We start from the raw sequence: 20,248 nt of genomic DNA, 5'->3' as shown, positions 1-20,248 counted from the left end.
ACAGCAGGATGGGGTCAAATCAGGGAAGGTCACGCTGCTGGAAGCTGCAGTCCGGAGTCAGACCCTGGCTTCTCCTCAGAGCCTGTCAGTCTGCTCCCGACCTGACTGGCAGAGCCGCTTGGATTGCAAAGAATTTATTGACACCCACCCACCATCCCTAAAGTTTTATGGCAATATAGATCCATTAGAAATCCATTTTACAGAGATATTAAAATAATGAAGGTGAGAATTAAGAGAGCTGCATGCTCCTTGGAAAACCCACTGATCATAATATACTGCCTTAAAGAAAGTTACCGTGCAGTCCCCTTAAAGAAAGTTATCAATTAGTCACTGTATCAGACATAGGAGAATTGTTCCCTGAAGAGAATTTTAGGAGGAAAGCCGTTGCCTAAGTGATGAATTTATCACCAGGGCTTGTGTGGCTCCATGGGCTGTGATGACATGGCACAGAGGACTCAGAGAGCAGGCTGAGAGCCTGGTGCCTCAGGAAGGCTCTTTGCACTACACAAGCATCATTGCAGGGGGAGACACCCATGCTGCTCCCAGGCAGGGTGATGGCATGGGCAAGGAGGTGATGGGACCCCAGTGGGGTGGATCAGAGCTCACATGCCCAGCAAGCCTGGGGGACCGGGCACACAGGCCATGGCTGCTCGTACCTGCCTGTATATGGTATTGTGGTATTGACTTGGGAACACTGCCTCAGGCTTTCCTTCCTCCACATGTTTCCAGACCACCATAACGCACTGTGTGAGAAGAAAGCACTATGGATTTGAATGCGGCTGCCCCACTGAAACCAGGGGACATCAGAGCTGGTGTCAAACATGCACCGGTTGGTCTGTGCCATGGAGAGATTTGTCCATCCCTGCGGCTGAGCTGTGAAACGCCTTGGGGCGAACCAGCAGACAACAAAAGCTGAAGTCAAAGTACAAGAATCTGGCATGCACCGAGGCCAGTGGGAAGGCTTTAAAACTACGTTTTATACCCTGCAAGTGCTCTTGCTTTCTGCTCTGTTCAGCGCTCCCTTGGCTCCCCGGCACACGTGGTGCACGGATCAGTGTGCCAATAGACTCTCTCCGGCCCAGCTGAAATATTATTTACAAGTTGTCTACAAGGATTATTTTATTTTTCTTATGTGTTTTTTCACCTTTTCTCCTGCTGGAACTGAGAAAATGCAGTATTTCCCTATAGGAACCTGCTATGTCCATGCTGGTCCTCTCACGGTGAAGGGACAAAGTGGCAACTGGAGAATATCCCCATCCTCTACAGACATCCCCTCTGCAATGTGCTGGAGAATGCTGCATCCTCAAGGATGCCTCCTGCAGCTCAGCTGTGCAGTTCAGGTGACTGAACGTGGGCAGAGGAAGGAGCCACCGGGAAATGGCTTTTCTTGGTGGACAAATGGTAACGTCACATCTAGACATGATGAGTCCACGTGAAATTGGAATAAACTGGCAAAATACTTTGTTTTGATCCAAATCTGTATTTCTCAATGCAAAAAGGTTTTGTGGGCAAAAAGCTGCGCTCCTCTCTCGCTGCATGGCTAAAATGGCCATGGGCACTGACCTGCTGGCCACATCTCCCTCGGCTCAGCTGAGGAGCTCAGCAAAGCCCTGACAAATCGCTGTGTTCTCCCGAGACAAATAATCACAAACAAAAATATTTGTGTTTACTGTGGGGATTTGTCTGTGCATAATTATGCATTAGTCATTACCAGGACTACAGGAGAGTTTTACACATGTAAATATGTTCAGTTAATTAGACAGGACTGCTTTGGGTTTGTTTCTTCTCTGCAGTCTGATCCTGAAGTCATCAAAGCCTCCTGGATCACGAGTCAGGTTGAAGGAGATACGTGAGGAAAACAGTTCTCCCTTTCCTTGTCATGCAGCTCTGGTTCCTTTAAAACACTTCTTGTAGCTCTGCTGTTCAAGCCTCAAGGTGCTTCACGCACAATGCAACGCAACACAACCTCTCATGTATGTGTGTCTTCAAGGGAAGAGTCAGATGTCTTTCTCAGGTAATACAATATAAGACATTATTTTCTTCGGAAACATTTTTAAGTGCAGCAGCTTTTAGTAATCTTCTAGCATCTTCTCCTGTGTATGACAGAGTCTATTAACGTCATTTGCATGAGAAGTACACAATAAATCATTCATGCACAGTTTAGTACAGGTTAAGTGTAACAGCCTAACAGAGGCTTTGCTATAAGGAAATCAGAGCAGCTCATCAACTGGTGTAAATCAGCGTTGCTCCATCAAAGCTACTGAGTCACACAAAGTAATCTCTTCGTCCACAGGAAAGCTTGAGGCAGAAAAGCAGCAGGGGGGGAGCACGATTCCTGCCACACTCCAAGGACTTCCTTCCAAGGGCTTCTCTCCTGAAAACCTCTTCAAAGAGCACCCACAGGCTGTGAGGCCCATTGGCAGGTCCAGGATCATCACTGCTTCACTGCATCCTCTTGGCTCTGCTGTGGGCAGGCTCCAGAGGAAGATGAGGAGTGATTTTGAGGAATGTTCCAGGAAGCAGAGGCCAGGGAGCCTGCAGGGAACCTTTGCCTTGCCCTGGCTGTGAGGGTAGGAGAAAGGTCCAATTCCCCAAGAACCTGCAGCTGTCATTTGGGCAAATGAAACAGCAAAACAGGGTTTTAAGGTAGTTCGGTGTCCAGCCATCTACTGATCTCCATTAGTTATCCTCCACGCTTGGACCACTGACCTCATTTGCTAATGGGAGGACGCTGTTACCTGCCCCTGGGCAGCACAGCACATCCCTCCTGCAGGAGATGCCAACCGCCATGGGAACAGCCCCACTGCACCCAGCGTGGTCCTTATCTCTGGAAGGGAAAGGAAATTCCTTAGTGGTGATGTGGAATTTGTTACCGGCTCTGGAAAGGGGCCGTGTGGGCAGGAGAGAAGAGAAGGGGTCCATGGAGGGGGGTGCTTGAGGCTTCGCATTGGGAAATAAACATGTCCTTCACCGACACTGATAACTTATTGTCTGTCTGCAGGCGTAGGCACTGAGCAGTTGAGCTTTGCTAAAGCAGGAGGTGAACATGAGCACAGCTTGGCTGAAAGATGCAGATATTTCTCCTCCCCTCCTCTTTTTTCCCCTTTTTTTCTCGGTCTGGTTCTTGTTCTCGCTGCGGCAGCAAGTGGGACAGAGCCTCATTGTTCCTGCTGCTCAGGAAACACTGCAGGACTGATCTTATTAGAGCTCAGGCCATGCCTGGGCCAGCCAGGGAGGGGCTGCCCCACACATCCTCAGGGGTTCGGAGCAGGGTGCGGAGCAAGAAGCAGCCCTGTGTTCCCAACCGGTTGCTTTGGGTCCCTTTGGATCCCTTCGGCATCATTCACTCAGTGCTTGATTTCTGGCAGCAGTTTCAGGGATTTGCCTTTGAATCGAGTCTGGGTGGCTCGAGTTGAGCACCGAAAATCAATGTGAAAATGGGAAGTGCTGCTTTAGGAGTGGGGAGGTGCAGTGCCAGGAGTGGCAATGCTGTGATGGCAAGGAGTAAGCATAAACAACTTGGCTGGTTTTAACCTGATTTGCCAATAAGTCGAGCTCATGCACTGACACTGCCGGTTCCTTCCCACTGTCCCCCCACTCGTTTTGGAAAAGAACATTTACTGTGCTCATCAGGGAAGTCTGAAGGTGTTAAGAGCATACAATTTACATGTAGGGGGAATAAAAGACAAGAGAAGGGTCTCCAGCAAGATGCAGAGTGACCCTTTGGCTGTGCTTGACAGCCAGCCAGGCAGCACCAGGCTGCTCTGTATGGTCCTGTCCCAGCCGTGCCACTGCTTGCCCAGAGGCTGGCAAAAGGGCACACTGATGCTGGAGCTCTTCCAGCAGGCAAGAGATAGGGGCTTATCTCAGATCTGGAGGAAAGGCTTAATTTATCCTGCTGGCTCTGGAGCTAATTACGCTGATGTTACCTGAAAGCTCAGAAAAATCAAGCTGATGTCACCCACATGGATGGTGTCCTCCTGTTCCCCAGCAAGGAGCTGGCACAGGCAGCATCGGCCATGAGTCTGCCCCTTCCAACCCCACCACTGGTCTTAGGCCCAGACTGGTGCAGTCACTTCTTCCAAGCCATCTCCATCCTGCTCACTACTGCTCTGCTGCCCGAGTCCTGGGCAGCAGAAATGAGCATGGAGGTACCAGACGGGCGGCAGCACTGCCTGGTGCTCTGCCTTGCAGCTCAGGACATTGTCAGGATGAGGAATATTTTAGTCTCTGTGATACTGCTGTTAAACGTGGCCTCATTTCCACTAGGCAGTAAGGGCAGGCAAGGCAGCATACCAGTTCTTAGGTACGTGGCTCTTTTTGGATGCTCAGCTCATCCATGGCCTGCAAAGGACTTTCTCTTCTAGACTCACTGTAATATGACAGCTGAAATCTCTCTGAGTCGCTCAACTTTGATCTCAACAGAGATGAACTTTCTAAATGCTCAGGTTCCAGAAGGAAGCTGCACCTTCCCAGGCTATTTATTTCCTACTTATAAAAACCATCATTTTGAATGCACTGGCTAAGTAAGAATTAATTGTATTATAAATTCAGGTTAACGAATGCTGTAAGAAGTTGTCTTAAGGGAAATAAAAAGGGGGAGGAGGGGGAAATCCCGGGCACTAATGATTAGAGCAAAACCCTGATGTCAGGAGGACGTTGTCTCAGTGGAAGCAAGTTACTCATCTTTTCCAGAAGATACAGGCGTGCACTGCAAAATGTTTATCTGAAGTGGTTGATCTACATGTGGAACGATGAAAAGGTGCCTTATTAGGCTAATTGCTAATAAAATATTAAAAAATATTAAAAAAAAAAACAAAAAACAAAAAAAAAGAAAACCCAGAACTACTGCGAGCAAATATTTAAAAACAGATGCAGAAGGCTGTGAAAACAAACACAATCTTGTTTCTCCATGAAGATTTCCCATCTGAAATCACACAGTTCAAAGAGACGTCCAGTTAATTCGGTACCTCCAGGCTCCCAGCACTGGAGCTGTTCATTAGCCGCTTCTAATTCTGTGATGCAGAACTGGATTAATGGAAAGGTGACTGGGAAGCCACCCGGGGACCTGCTAATGATACTGCTTTGTCCTTAGAGAAGTCCTCTCTAGCCTTGCCCACGTGTGGCAAAACACCATCAGGATACAGTGCCCCGGTATAGCAAGAAAACACTTTGGAGAGGGGAGGAAGATGTCATCGCCAAGCGGTGCTGGGAACTGGCGGAACCCAAGATGGAAAAATAATTGCATGCATGTTTTTTAATACAACAGGATTCCCCCAAGCTCATTAAAGCTGATGGAAGTTTTAAAATCTGGATTACTTTAAAAATTAATTTACAGCTGTGGGGCTTGGTGGCCCAGAGAACATTAAAATGATAAATCCGGAAAGGTGATGTGAGCAGAAAGGAGGATTGCTTTGGTCACAACATGGCCTCTGGCAGCTGGGAAGGGGAGATGGTTCAGTTCTGTTACCTCTGCTGTGCCATTTCTGGGCTTAACCCAGATTTTAACATCTTGTAACAAATTAGTCAAATTTCCTCCCAAATGGCATGCGATCCAGAAATGATCGTGGTGCCTCTCTGCCTCATTAGACACCGGCTTACATGGCAAGGAGGGTGATACAGCCCAGCATCTGCTCGCTGAACCGCAGGACAGCCTCGGCAGAAGCTGGACATCCACACTGAGCCTACAGGACTGGCTCAGGTCCACCTCTGAGGAGCTGAGCATCTCCACTGCCGTGCTCCCCACCACAGCAGCCTTCAGCCAGCCGGATGGATGCAGAAGTGCTACCATTCCCGCTGCCCAGCAGCACCCTCTGAAGACAATCTGTCCCTGTCTGAGACCACAGCAGTGTCCCAGTGCCTGGCATGAGAGGCAGACACTTGCACAGCTCCCGGTGTGCCGGGCTGGTGCCAGGCAGGGAATCCTTCACCCTGCACAGCCATCACCTTCAGGGCATTCCCGGCTGCAGGAAGAGCTATGGATAATGGTGGGACAAAGCGAGACAGCTCCACCGAGCCCTGCAGGGGATGGACCATCATTTTTCTGCTGTGTATTCGTGTGATGCCAAGCACCAAGTGAGGTACCGCAGAACAAAGGCTGGAGGCAGGTTATATTCAGCTCACACCAGCTACCTCTGTTTGCTGGGAAGAAAGGAGCCCTTTGTTTGGAAACAGCAGCTACTCCCACAAAAACATTCACGGGGTGTCTGCACATGCAAAAGCCCCTGTTAGGTACAAAAGTGACTTTGCACAAAACAGTCCCTATAACCTAATGCAAGCTGGCAGGGCATGATCAGAGCTTCCCAATTCAATGCAGGTTTGAGTGTGCGGCCGGGGAGGAAATCGCAGCCAGGGAATGTGCCAGCTCCATAGAGCCTCTCCATGTGCCAGCCATCCCTGGTGCGACCAGAGGTGTGCTGCCTGTCTGCATATCAGCTACCAAAACATGGGCCAGGCTGCAGAGCCAGCTTACCTTAACATAAATCCATATCTCCAATGCCTGGCCCTGGGAAGGCAGAGCCATGGATGTGGCTGGGCACATCCCCAGCACCAGCACCAAGCCGCTTCTATATCCGGGGTTTCCTACATAAAGGTGTTTTCTTCCCTGCAGAGTGTTACAGGGGTCCCCAGCGTTTGCCTGATGCTGCCCAGACACCCCATGAGACCCACAGGTATCATGAGCCCAGTGATGAGCAGGATGGGGACAGCCCTGGCCTTGACACCCCTTCCCTCGGGTCAGCCTCTCTGCTGTGGGTTGATTATAACATGCTTCTCGTTTCCTTCTCTTACCCAATAAATTAACTTTAACAGTAAATTAACTTTATTCTGTTCCTGGCTAGGCCTGTCAGAGGAGAGCAAGGCAGATTTTCCACTGGCCATTAAGGGGGGCCCCACGCCTGACCAGCAGCGCAGTGACTCACAGGGCTTCAGGCTGCCTATTGAAGGGATCCGAGCCCGAACAAAGCCCCCATTCACTCCGGGGCTCTGCTCGTTTTTCTTCAAGCCCTCACTGCTTTATTTTTATTCTTTCCCAAACATTGTTGGCTAATTTCATTGACAAAATTCATAACTTGGGGTTGGAGAGCTCACTCCTATTCAGCTGCGAGCGCTGGGGGGCTTAGTGTTTCTTTTCCATGCTGCCCATCTTGCCTCATTCTCTGCATCCTCCCAAAGCCAGATTCCAGCCTGTGCTGTGTGGAGGGATGGAGCTGGGGGACACAGCCCTGCACCCGGCGTTTAAGTGGTCCTCAGCTTTTAGATGGGGAACAAAAAGCACCACAACAAGATGTGAACCCAAAGCAAAACGGTGATGCAGAGGTCAGCAGGGACAGGGCTGAAATGATGTGCTACAGAATTGAGAGACCCCTTAAAGTACACAGCAAACATTTAAAAACAAAAGCCTATTTAGCTTTCATATCTGCAATGCTCTGCATTCAGTCCAGTTAATTACAGCTATTTAAAAACATCTGCATTTCATAAAGAACTAACTTTCCTGCCCCTCAGGCTGCCCCTCCTGAGACATCTCTCTCCAGGCTGCTGGGTTACACAGTAATTATAATCCACAAGTACCTGACATCACCACCGAGTGCAATGCATTATGGTTTCAAAAACAAGAGAAATAATATTACTCAGGATGGATCCGAGCCAAGATCCCAGCTCCAAACACCATCATTTTCTTTGGCAAAGTTCAGAGCCGGAGCCCAGCACAGCAGCCAGGGCCCCCGAGTCAGTGCTACACACACAGAATGGAGGAGTCATTTTGTGCTCCAGTAAAAAAGAGGACATTTCCCCTGCCTGATGACCCAGGGGGGTCTTAAATAAATGCAAGTGGAGAGCAGGGCACAACTGCAAGCCAGAACAGCTCGGCAAAGAGCTCACATCAAAAAGGTGTTGGAGGTTAGAAACAGCCCTAGCGACAGCCAGCCCATGCCCCCCAAACCAGCTCTGCCTTCCCATAGCATCGCTGGGAGACCTGCCATCCCCGTCATCCCATCCAGAACCTGGTGCCAGAACTTGCCAGATCATCAGTTTGGAAAGGGATGCAGGCTGGACCACAAGCAGCCTCCAGCGGTGGAGCAGGCAGCAGTACCCTGGGCACATCTGCCTGTGCTGCCTGCATCAGCCCAGCATCAGCACAGGCAAACGCTCACAAAGTGTTTGGGGAAGGCTCTAATGTCAGTGCAAGGTGCTGTGGGTTTGTACCCTTCCAGCTGAAAGGAGACAGACCCTGTCTCCAAAGAACCTGCAACAAGCTTATGTATGTTATATATATACATACAAACACATGCATATAATATGTACACATAATTTGATCTATGGCCACCAAAGTGCACTCAGCTGGTACCTAAAGTAAAGTCCTTAAGAGTGTTTTATGCAGCAAGTCCTTTTCTCCTCTCCAGAGGCAGAGGCTGGTCCCACACTGCAGCACCAGCCCTGTTAACCTGGAGGAACACCCCCCTCAAGCCACAGCCTTTTTGCTTTGTTAAGCTCTCGAGGCCAGGTCTCTTGTCTTGTTCATTTATCAGCTTGTTTCCCTGCAGAGAGGCAGTGGTTAGAGGAGAAATAGTGTGTTTTTCAGTCCGCAGAGCAAGCAATTTACTTTTTGGGGTTGCTTGCCAAACCCACATTCCTGCTCCAGCTTCCAGTCCAAGCAGAGGGGAGGCTGAGATCAGAAATGAGAGTCGTGGGCTGCTTTTGCTCAATGGGTTGTGCTCTCTCTGCCTTATATGAGAGCTGAGCTCACTCAGGGTTTGAAACATCCTCTGCACCTTCACATCTCAACAGCAAGCAGGGAAAGTAAAAACCACAAGGTTTCCTCTGCAGTCAGCAGTACCCAATAAATTCACAGCAAGAGCAAGCCTTTAGAAGAAAAAAATACAAATATCCCCCAAACCAAACATTTTATCCTGTCCTGGTGTAACTGGGGAATAAACTTAGCAACTAATTTTAAGGATGAAGGGGAAAGGAAAGGGATAAGAGCGAGTCAAGCAAAGTGCTGCACTCCACCACGATCACAACAGCAGCCTGGGTTTGCATCCCTGGAGGAACCAGTAGCTCTGTTGGTCAGGCTCCGAGTTAGTGTGGTGGGGCAGGAGCCAGGCCCTTGGCACAGCTCAGGGCCTGCTACCATGAGGAGCCCTGGAAAATGATGAGCAGCCTTGACTGAGGACTGGGAAGGGCTGGAGGATGGTTAAGGGTTGGGTATAGGGCTGAGCTCCATCTCCCTTATCTTGGGTACAGGTCCGCTCAGCTTAATGGGATGATTCCTGGGTGGTAATTGCATAGGTTATCCCTTAGCCCCTAAGTAGCCTTAAAAGTGCCTTGGCTAGGCGTCAGATGATTTTGCATGTATGAAAGGATGCTCCAGTGATGTGGAGACATTATAAGCACCACTGCCTTGCCCCCATAGGGATGCAGGCTGGGGATGGAGAGACAGGATGGACACATAGGGCCTGACTCCTCTTCCCTTTCTCCATGCTCTGGCTGCCTGCTTGGCTATTTGTGCTCACCTGCTCAGGGCCATCTGTGCACACCCACTGACACAGGAGTGCCCCTCACCATGGCCACTTAGCGCAGCCGAAAGGACTGGGGTTATTACACACCCTCGAGGCTTTCCCTCATCATCCTCACTCCTTGCCGAAGCCTCGCTGGGTCTCTGAGCATCATAAAGCTCTCCCCACCAAAGCAGACTGGGAAATGGCTGATGCTGGTAGAAGAGGCGGTGTGATCAAGGGGATGCCCCTGGGGTGCCACAAAAGCAGTGCTCAGGGCGAAGCGGCACAGCCCCAGCACACAGGGACCTTGCTGACAGCCAACCATCCCTTGAAAACCTCCCAAAGGCAGCCTGCAATTCCCCACACGGGGATGATTCCTTAAGGACGGATGTGAAGTCTGCGCTTGCTTGTCCTTAAAGAGCAGTTTACAAAAAGCAGGAGACCTGCTTCTGTGGTCCTGGCTTTCACTTCCACAGACCACGCTCCCACCTCTGGAGCAGCCTGGCCACGTGCCTGAGCAGCGCTTCCCTCCCAGGGTGCTGCCCACATCCCATTTCCAGGTGTAATGTCACCTCAAGGTTAATTAAACATACACTGGATGCTGCTCCTAGATGGGTTTTTCATGTACGTGATAGATCTGGGTCCTAAAGGGAGGTGACGCAAAGCCCCCTCGATAGGATGAACAGCATCCCAGCACCGTGCTCCGTCCTCTTAAGTGGTGGCCCCTTCCATCAGCAGCGCTGGGGATTATTCCTAAATTAAGTCTCTTCACTGAGTTATTTTCTCTCCCTATCACCTTTCCCTTCTCTCATCTGTAGTCTTTCCACGGTGTGTGTTCAGTTTGGTGTCAGGACCCCAGGGCACTGTCCCTCACTCCCTGCCAAGGACGTGCAGACACCATGGGTCACACCAGGAGCATCCCAGAAAAACACTTTGGTGCAAGGGGAAAAGCCATGGTGCTCCTCTCTGCCTCTCCAGAAAGCCCAAATGCCATCCTTCCTGTGGGAATAAATCACCATCAAGCTCACTCTCACCATTTAACACACAGTTTCCCAATACCCACCTGGGTGTTTCCCCTCTGCTCCTGCAGCAGCACAGGGACAGGGAGGCACAGCCTGCTCAGCAAGCTCGTGTGTCTTTAGGGTAAATACATCCTCCAATGGGAAGGAAAAGGATTTGTCTTTCTACATGCAGAGAATAGATATATACATATGTATATACATATATATATATATAAAGAAGCTTTATCATATTCCAGAATACCTTCATCCCTTAGGAAAGGTCAAACTTGGATCCAATTTCAGTCAGGAGGGAGACGTCTGTCAGACAAGCACTAATCACTATTTAGTATTCATATTCACCTATTAGAAGCTCCATGCTGTAAACATGTCTATGAATTAACAAGGCATCTGGCCTCTCTTATACAATATGAGCAGCTTGGATCATAAAGTGTCTGCAGCAAATAAAAAGTGCCTTCCATCTGTCTCTCCCAAATATCACTGCTATCACCAAAGCAAACAGACCGGCTCTTCCAAAGCACGGCGCGGCCCCCTCCCCCAGAACGTGTTAGTCAAACAAAAACAAGCATTTCACGGAGAGCACTTGACAGAGCTGCAACGCCGCGGAGCCAGGCGCAAATGAACCAGGGGAGAGGAAGGAGCTGAAAAATAACTGGGGAAAAAAGAGCTTCCTGGTAACAAAGTCTCCTCTTAGCGCTCGCAGTCGTGATGCGCAGCGCTGGTGGTGCCGGTGGCTTCGGGGCAGCGCTGCCCCGCGGAAGATGCGCAGGCACGCCAGGACCGTGCCAGGGCAGAGCTCCCCTGGGGAATACTGAAGGAGCGTTAAGGTCCCTTCCAACCCAGACCATTCTGTGGCTCTGTGAAATGCTGTCTCCTAGCACCGACACCCTTGTGGCTTGCAGCAGAGGTTGCTGTGGGGTCATGATGACCAGAGGCGCGCCTCAGTCCTGCAGGATGGAAAAGGCAAAAAGCCCAGCCGGCCTTGAGCCATCAAAGCTGCCCTGTGCGAAGGCCACGTGCTGGCTGTGGGGAGACAGCTCAGCTTCAGTAATGCCACCCACCAGAGCAGACTGCGAGCTCCATTCCAGGTCCACAGGCTGTTTTCTCCCTCTAAATCAGGTCACTTCAGCTCATGGCTCTGCTCCCTGGTTGTCTGTGAGGAATGCACTAGAACTAAAGGTGGGTAATTTGTGCCTTCCCAAACCACAGGGAGACAGGGTGAATCCAGGAGCGGTGTCAGTGCAGGACATCAAGGAGTGCTGCTGCCATCAACTAGGAGCCGCAGCCCCTGAGATTGTTCCCACTGAATGTGCCAGGGAGGTGGCATCAGCCGAGGCTGTCGCTGGTGGGACAGTGGGACCAGTGTTGGAGCCGGGCAGGAGATCTCTTGCCAGGGTCTGGATGGGTGTCAGGGCAAAGGCAGGAGCAAAGGCAGGGAGATCGACCCTTTGGGTGGCAGCCGCTCACCCGAGAGGTTCCTGTGTCCCTAGGACACCACTTGTGCCCTGGCTAAAGCCAGTGGCCTTAAACCAACTCAGGCTCCTGTGTCTCAAGGGAAAGGAGGGTCTACTCTAAACCCTGGCTTTGTTTTCAGAAGATAAATTTAAGCCAAGGGGAAGGAAGAATGAGGTTCATAAATCAGGCAGGCCTGAAAATGAGGCATGAAAAATGAATGAATAGAGCGTGTGTGTGAGCACTGACACAGCCCACCCGCAGCTGGCAGCCCACAGCCAGGCCCTCCCCATGGCACCGAGCTCACCTCCGCAGATGGAGACAGACCTGCTGGCTCTCCAGAGCCTCCTGCCTCTTACCCATTTTGCATCCACACAGAAAACAGCCCCCAGTGGCTTTAAACCTGAGCTGCTGGGGATGTGATGGGTTGCTTGGGCTCCAATCCGTCTGCTCAGCAATGTCTGGCTCTGCCTCATTCCTCCTCCCTTTTCAGGTTTAAACAACCAACTCTTTGGGTTGCCTGAGATGTTAAAGCGTAAAAACGGGGGAGCAGAGGGAAGTCCTGGCTTTCTGGAAGCGGTTCTCACATCCCCAACACACGCATATGACCCAGCTGTAGACACCTAAGGAGTTAGATGAACCTCTACATCAGATCAGCCTCTCCATGGCCAACTAGCTGCTCCTAACAGCCACCCAGAGAAGTCCATCTCCTCCGAATCATTCTCTTGAGAGCATGTCTGTGGGAATGGGGCCAAAGCAGCCTGGCTTGGGGATGCACTAAGGATGCATCAGGAGGTGGATCTGCACCTCTGCCATAAGGCTTTGGTCTGTTGGGGCCACAGTGTACGGGCATTTCGGATCGATGAGAAACCCTCACAGGTTGGCAGCCTCCAGAATTAGGTCTAAGTGCACTGGGCTGTCTTGTCCACAAATATTTGCGCTTTGCAAAGCAAAAAGGCCCTGACCAAACAAACCCAATGTGGCTGCAGCTGCTGTGCTGGGACCCGAACGCGCAGGTTGTGGAAATACCCATCTGTGGCACTGGGCATGCAAATCCTTCAAAGAAATAGTTAAACCATGGCTTAGGAGGAAATGGTGGGAGAGTGGCCAGTGGCTGAGGCAGCTCAGGGCAGCTGGTATTGATCTGGAGAGGGTGGGAAGGAGGGAGAGGAAAAGCTAAAGATGGGGAAATTTGGGGTTAGCTTCCTGGAAGATGCTCTGAAGTGGCCCCAGCTGGGGGACCTGGTGACTGCAGAAAGGTGTCTCTGAGCATCACTATCCAGAGCATCACCGGGATTGATCTGGTTGCATCTTTCCACCAGGGAAAAGCTTCTGAGAAATCAGTGTTTTCCTTGCTCTAAGGATTTACCTCTCCCTGACATACCCTGTTAACCACTTGCACTGCTACAAAAGCCCGGCACAGAAGATTCACAGCCTCCAGAGCTGCACTGCCAGCCCCAGGGCCAGGTCATCACCTACACGGTCCCACAGGACCTTGGGACAGCAGCAGCTCCAGGTGGCTTTCCCAGCGCAGGGATGGCAGCAAGCCCTGGGGCTGCCCTCCAGCCGTACTGCAGCCTGACCCCAGTCCCAGGCCACCAAAATCAATAGGGAATTTGCCACCAGCCTCAGTGGGGACAGGATGAGGCTCTGCATGCACAGGGAAACCCTTTGAGCAAGGAAGCTCATCTTGTGTTCAGAGACACGGAGCAAGGAAAAAGCATGACAGATTTTGGTATATTTTAACTGAATTATTGTCCACTGGGGATCGAGCTAACACCACAAACATGATTCTGCTTTTTAGCGAGGCTGCAGTGATGAATATGGGGTTCAGAGAAGAAAAGCTGCGCGGTTCCTGTTTCTGATCTTGAGCCATTCCTCCTCCTTTGGAGGCTAAGTGTGAGTACCACAGTACACAGAATCCCCAACAAAGACTCCCGTCCATCCCTTAGTGAGGCGCCTGGGTTGGCAGGTACAGGCAGCAAAGCTTAAACGACACGTATCAAAATGCAACAGAATTTTGTGTGAGGCTCTGTTAAATATATTCTGCTTAATTGATTTTTCTAAAAATCTATTATGCTGCTCCAGGCACAGCTATTGATCTGCGGTGCTGGAGGAGTAATGAAGAAGCCTTCAAATCAATAAGGCCAAAGTATATCTCAAACTGTATCTGCTCCACCAGCACAACAGGGATGTGGCCAGTGAAATTCCCTAGACGGGACCAGGAGTAGGAACAAACCTGTTCTGATGACTGCAAAGATTTATTTCTATTGGCATAAACATAACTAATGCAACTCTTCACTTCCCTGAAAGCTGATAATATATCCTGGTGCTGCCAATGAAATGAGCAAGAGCACATTTGCAAGGGAAGAAGAAACCCACCCAACTCCCTCAACCATGAGCTGTATTTTCTTCTTGGTGCCCTTGATTCTCCTCCACCCCTTTCACCTACCAGGATAATATTTCTTCTTGGAGCTCTTATACGGGTTTTAACATGGCTTTTGTAAGTCTCCAAGGCTGGAGTTTTAGGTTTTCTTTTATCCCTTTCTGTCAGGATGGAGTAGGTAGGCAGCTAAAATCACAGGCTGATAATATTGTTTGGGGCTAACAGCCTTATCTTATCTTGTTCGTATTATTCATATTACCGTAGATAAGCCACCTGGGGCCGCACACAAGCAAGATTGAAGGAAGTGGCCTCATTAAAGTTCAGATCCCTATTTACTGTAATAAGAACAGCTGGACTAACACAACCACACTTTGAACTCGGCTGGCACTTTCCATCTGAGGCTTTGACTTGATCCCTTTCACACTTCACAGCGCAGAGAAACCGAGGAGCCGGAGTTAATCAGCACGGCCACTTTTCCTCCAAAAGGCCTGGGATTACAAAAGGGGTTTTTCCTGCTGGACATCGACTGTTTCTGCAAGCGTGGCAAAACCAGCCAAACCCCTCTGCACCCCACAGAGCCTGGCCAGGGATCACTGATGGCAAAGAGCTGCTCAAAATGCAATCAGCGCTGTATTTGCCAGCTCAAGTGATGCTGCGAGCGATCTGTGGGTTCTGCTTTTCTAACCCGCATGGTCAAAGCAGCAGATCCAGCACAGGGGCACGGCTGCCTTTGCTCAGGTGTTTGCTGCTGCCCGGCTCAGGCGCTGAGGGTGACAGGAATCAGCTTTAGGCGGGTTGAGGTCAGCATCACCACGGCCAGAGCGGAGCTTGCGCTGCTTTAAGGCCATTGGGGAAGGCGGTGGGGGCATCGCAGCCCCCAGCACACGCCACTCAGTTCCAGTGCAGGCCTGTGACAGCCGCTGAGCACTTGAGTCGGTTTCAACCAGCAAATTAATCTAATTTCTTTTTCTCTTCTTGAAAAAGCCTGAACCTCCGAAGTTTAAAAATATGGTAATGCAATTAGCGGCTTTGGCAGGCTAATGAAGGCACTCCAAAGCCTTGCAAAAATACCATTAAAAGAGAATGCTTAAGAGCCTCTTCAAACTTTCCAAAATGAGAAGTACGTTCATATTCAGAAGATGCCAATCTAGTCTCCTTTCTCCGAGGTTCAAGATTAATTAGGGGCTTGTTTAGTGCATGAATGAGGAAACAAATGAACTCTTGGATCACAGAGCACTGGAACCAATTTTTTAATCATTTTTTTCTTCTTAACAATTACATTCCTATCAAGAAAGTCTTCATTAGACTTTCTGTCACGGGGCCACATCATGTCAGGTAACTATTACAAGTGCTTGGCTTTCTCCCAGAGACTGAACAATACAGATTTGCTCAGAAATAAATACGATATATATTTAACACAGTATTTTTCTCATTAAAATGCTATTGTATTTTCATAATAAATATGGATAACTCTTCCTCCAAGACTCCCTCCAAACAAATGGTTTACAGAAGACCAATGATATCTTCCCCTTCCCAAAACCAGTCTGGGTATTTAAAGATTACCTTTGAGAAATATATTAATGCCTGATATAAGAAGCACCATACAATAGAATGAGATTACTAAGGTAAGCAATAATAGGAAGAAAATTAATATCTTCACGACTAATTGTTGCAAGAGTGGGGTTGCATGTTTAGTGAAGGAGAAAAGAAAAAGGAAACTGCTCTATTGTTTTTTCAATGAGGTACAACCTGCCCTGAAGATCAGAGGGACTGTTTGGCTCATCCCACCCAGAGCGAAGTACAGATCTGCATCCAAACTGTACCAGAATTCAGGCATTTTTCCACTCCAGCCCTCCTTCTGCTCACAGCTGAGAGCTCACTCCCTTACCCACACATCAGGTTGGTTTGGATGATGAGAATTTCTCCAGGAATAGATAAAGCATTAACATAGAATAATTTCCAAAAGGAAATAATAATGAAAAAAGGCCTAATTGCCGCAGTCATGCTAAGAAAGGGAAGCAAAACTCAAACAAGGCTGACAAGACAAATACACCATAGTGAGAGCAAATGCCAAAGACGCTGTTTCTGCACTGCTGGTGATAAGCTTTTACTTACTACAAAGTTCCATTGCAGGCAGATGAGCTGCATCCAAAATGCAGCCTCACACCAGCATCAGGAGGTCCCTGCGGAGCAGAGGTGGCCTTTGCTGCAAGGGCTCTTCAGAGGGACTCACACTTGCCCACATTTGACTCTGGTTTTATTGTGCAAGTGATGAAGAACATGAAGATTCCACCATAACCCAAAGGGGAAGGAATGGGTAACACATACCGAGGACAGCCAGATCCACTTGCCCATTTATCATCATCCGGACATGTACCAAAGCAGAATATGTTTTCCTAAGTGGCAAGGCAATGGTATAATTTTCATACCTGATTTGTGCATTTCTACATCTCTCAGGTCCTTTGAGCAACTGCAGATCAGATCTACGCTTCCCAGGACACCCACCCATGAGGATTTATAAATCAACCAGCACATTAGCTCTTGACCACTCTGCCTAAACTCCTTTCTATGGGCCAGTAATGAAGTCCACACAGTGGATGCTCCCGATGGAGGGGGCAGGCTGCAACACCTGATTTCACTCACTGGTTCCTTAGCAAAAGCCCAATGTATGCTATATGGGAAGGAGAGGATTTTGCTCAAGCACCATAAGGACTTGCATTTTCAAAGTAACCACGGATAGGTACAGAAATCCAGATTTATTTCTCAGAGAGACCACAGCACATCTCTAAGAAACCAGCAGCAGAGGGAACAGTGTGGCCCAAGCCACAGGCACCTGCAGAGTGGAGAAGGTTCCCTTTTGCAAGTGATCTACCACCACCAAACCTTTGCTCCAAGCTTTGCACAAGCTGCAGGGAAAGCCTGAGCTGGCTGGGCACCAGATGTCTGAGTTTCAAAATCTCACTTTACAATTATCTCTAGAGATCCATGTCCCAGTGGCTCTTTAGTCACAAGAGGAGCTCTTTTGTTGGACTTAAACCAATTCTTGGAGTTTGGATTGTCTCCATTGTAAAATCTGGCAGGTTGCAGCTTCTGCCCAGCAAATCCCAGGCATAACTATCTGATGTACCAGTACCAGAACTGACCAGTGAAGGCTGTATAAGGAAATCTCCTATCTGCCATCCACAGCCAACGTGAAGACCACAAATTCAGGTTTATGTGCCTTGTCCATTGCTGCTCTTTATGTCTCTCTTAACATAGAGGCTGCATTTCCACTTGTGTTTCAACCTTTCTAAAAGCCTGCCTTAACAGAGGGCACGGAGGGTGAAGCTCACCCCAAATTGCAGTGTGCCAAGTATCTCCTCAAAAAGAGTGCTACAACTTTCATCTTTCACATGAGTGCTGTGAGTCTGGTACCACCAAGTGATGCTGATGCTGGAGCAGTGCCACTGCATTAGTAAGGAGAGCCAAAGTTCTTAAAGAAACAGAAGAAAAGGATCTGGGATATCAGTGAAAGGGTTATGGGATAATAAAGGACTGTGCCAGCTGACAGCGAGATGCACAGAGCACTTGCACAGATCTCAGGAAGCCGAGCTGCAGCAACCACCCTGTCACGGGTCACTTATTTGCATCAAAATGATGAAAGACTGGATGGAAAGAAAGGACGGGGCATGCAAATCTACCATTCTTCTTGTCCCATTATAACCCTGGGAGCCTTGAGCAAAATTCAGTGCAACTCCAGGGACGTTCTGCTTTTTTATTAATCCAAATTCTGCAGCTCAGATCCCTCCTTGTCCTAAAATATGCTTACATTAAGTAACTGCTTACCTTGTCCCAGTAATAATACTGGAAGTCAGAAAAGCATCTAAGAAAAGCTGATAGCCCTGATGAGGATGAGACTGCATGCAGGAGTTTGGAGATCAGGGTAATTCTAAAGAGCAGGCAAAGGTGGTGTTATTTCCAATGCAGATGCATTTTCTTCAGTGCTTTGTGATCCCTGCTTTATTCTAAGTTGCCTGGATGGGCAAAGTCAGCACAACCTGAGCATGCCTTGCTGAGAGTGAGAGACTGCGTTGTAGAAATCAAGACTCAGTGAAGAGGAACTTTGCATTGAAGGTGGGAGGCATCAATAGCCTGAATGTGCACAGATGAACCCTAAAGGAGACATCTCGGTGCTGTGCACATCAGCTATTGTCAGCCTCCTGGCATCTTATAGCCTGGCCTTTTCTTGAGCAAAACCTGGGCTGCCTGGCTTTGTCCTTAAAACGTTGGCTGCTGCCTGCTTAAGTGGAAATATTGCGTCTCTGCTTCTCCATTTTGCTGGCTTTCACAGCATTTGATCACACCAGGTGCTGGCAGACCTACAGCAGGTTTCACGAGGAGGTCCCCGAGCAGTGGCCAGAGAACAGCAAATCCTGGAGGTGGAGCATGGCAGGAGAATTTGCAAAGTGCTCTGGTTTTTACTCTGTGCAGTTCAAGAATATGAAGGAGCATCTACAGCTGGACTCTAAATAACCAGGTTAACTACCCTCTGCAAATAGACAAAACCTGCTGCCCTGAACCCTGCTGCTCTCAAAGAGCTGTAATAGCTTTTGCAATAAAAACCAGTGAGTCCCAAAGGATTGCTCTCCATTTATTCAGAAAGATGTTGCGAAATTCCTACACACAACATGCTCCACTGCTGGAATACATGCCTCTTGCCTAGCAGCTCCCCTTCCTGCCAGCCAGGTAAAGGCAAGGCATATAATCATCTGTGTAATCTCGTTTGGAAGGTTAACTGCCCTGGATCATAAATATGCAGGGATTTATGCCCATAAAGGTGCGCTACCTAAGGCTTCAAGAGAAAAGTACCATGCTCACATCTCCCTTCTCTCCCACTTCTAAAAAAGGGAAAGGAGCATGTCAAGATCCAGAAATTACCATGCCATAATGGAAGATCCTCAGATAGACTTGCTTTAATTATACAGTTCTATCATTTCCTGAGCGTTCCCCATCCCATTAGGAAATGATGGCAGTAACTCAGCTAATGGATTCACACTGCAAACAGCCGCGGGGCTGCGGGCTCCAGCACGGCGTGTGTGCAGGAACGTGGCTCCTCTCCTGCCACAGAGATGGGGTTTCTCGCTCGGAGGAGCATCCATTCTCCCTGCTTGGAGATGCAAGGCCCTTTCCTGCATGCAAAGAGACCCCCACGGCTGGTGCTGGAGGGAGCACTGAAGTCTGGGCTCCCCAGACCTGGGGCTGTAGGGTCCTCAGGAGGGCAGGTCAGACCTGGGCACAGGAAGATGTGTTGCACAGGGACAGGAGATAAAGGCTATTAAAGCAAGATGTTTCCCCCCCCATAATAATAATTTTTTGCATATTTCTCTGCCTATGCAAGGTACAAATCCGCACAGTTGGAATGCAGAGGCCGTGCCTCTGTTCATGCCTGCTCTGTGTGCAGTACAATAGCGTAGGAACTACAGAGCGAAGGAAGGCATTAAATCAGGCACCAGATCTCTTCAAACACCACGTTTTCTGTGTAACCTTTCAGTGCTTCACTCATCCTTGGCAGTGGAGCTGACCTGGTCATTTTTCCCTTTTTACTTCTCACTGCCACTTTTCATGAATTAACACAGCAGTGGGGTTTTGTGCTTAACAGATGGAAGAAAAAAAACCCAAACCCACCAAAAAGTGCCTTTCCTATTTAAATAGAGACATGTGGCAGCTGACATTTCTTGAAAACACTTTGACTCATATTAAGCTTTGTAAGTCCTTTTGTTATCTTTAAAGACTAGTTAAAGGCATGTCTAGAGCAGCAGGCAAAATGGAGGCAGGCAGCCTAGCTGGGGGAGATGGAGGAGGACGGAGATGCTCTGGCTCCAGGCTCCATCCCCAGCCAGCTACAGAGCTACTGCTGG

General features: G+C 49.1%; 1 protein-coding gene across 10 annotated transcripts in view; it reads right to left on the bottom strand.

The window, feature by feature from the left end:
• Positions 1–20,248, bottom strand: part of TNRC6C (trinucleotide repeat containing adaptor 6C) — a 316,602-nt gene that overhangs the window by 106,460 nt on the left and 189,894 nt on the right. The window lies entirely within an intron of this gene.

Source organism: Pezoporus wallicus, unplaced genomic scaffold (genome assembly GCF_028554395.1).
Source record: "Pezoporus wallicus isolate ANWC-B61680 ecotype Strahan unplaced genomic scaffold, APGP_CSIRO_Pwel_v1 contig_8702, whole genome shotgun sequence".
NCBI lineage: Eukaryota > Metazoa > Chordata > Aves > Psittaciformes > Psittacidae > Pezoporus > Pezoporus wallicus.
This window is presented reverse-complemented; position numbering and strand designations above follow the sequence as displayed.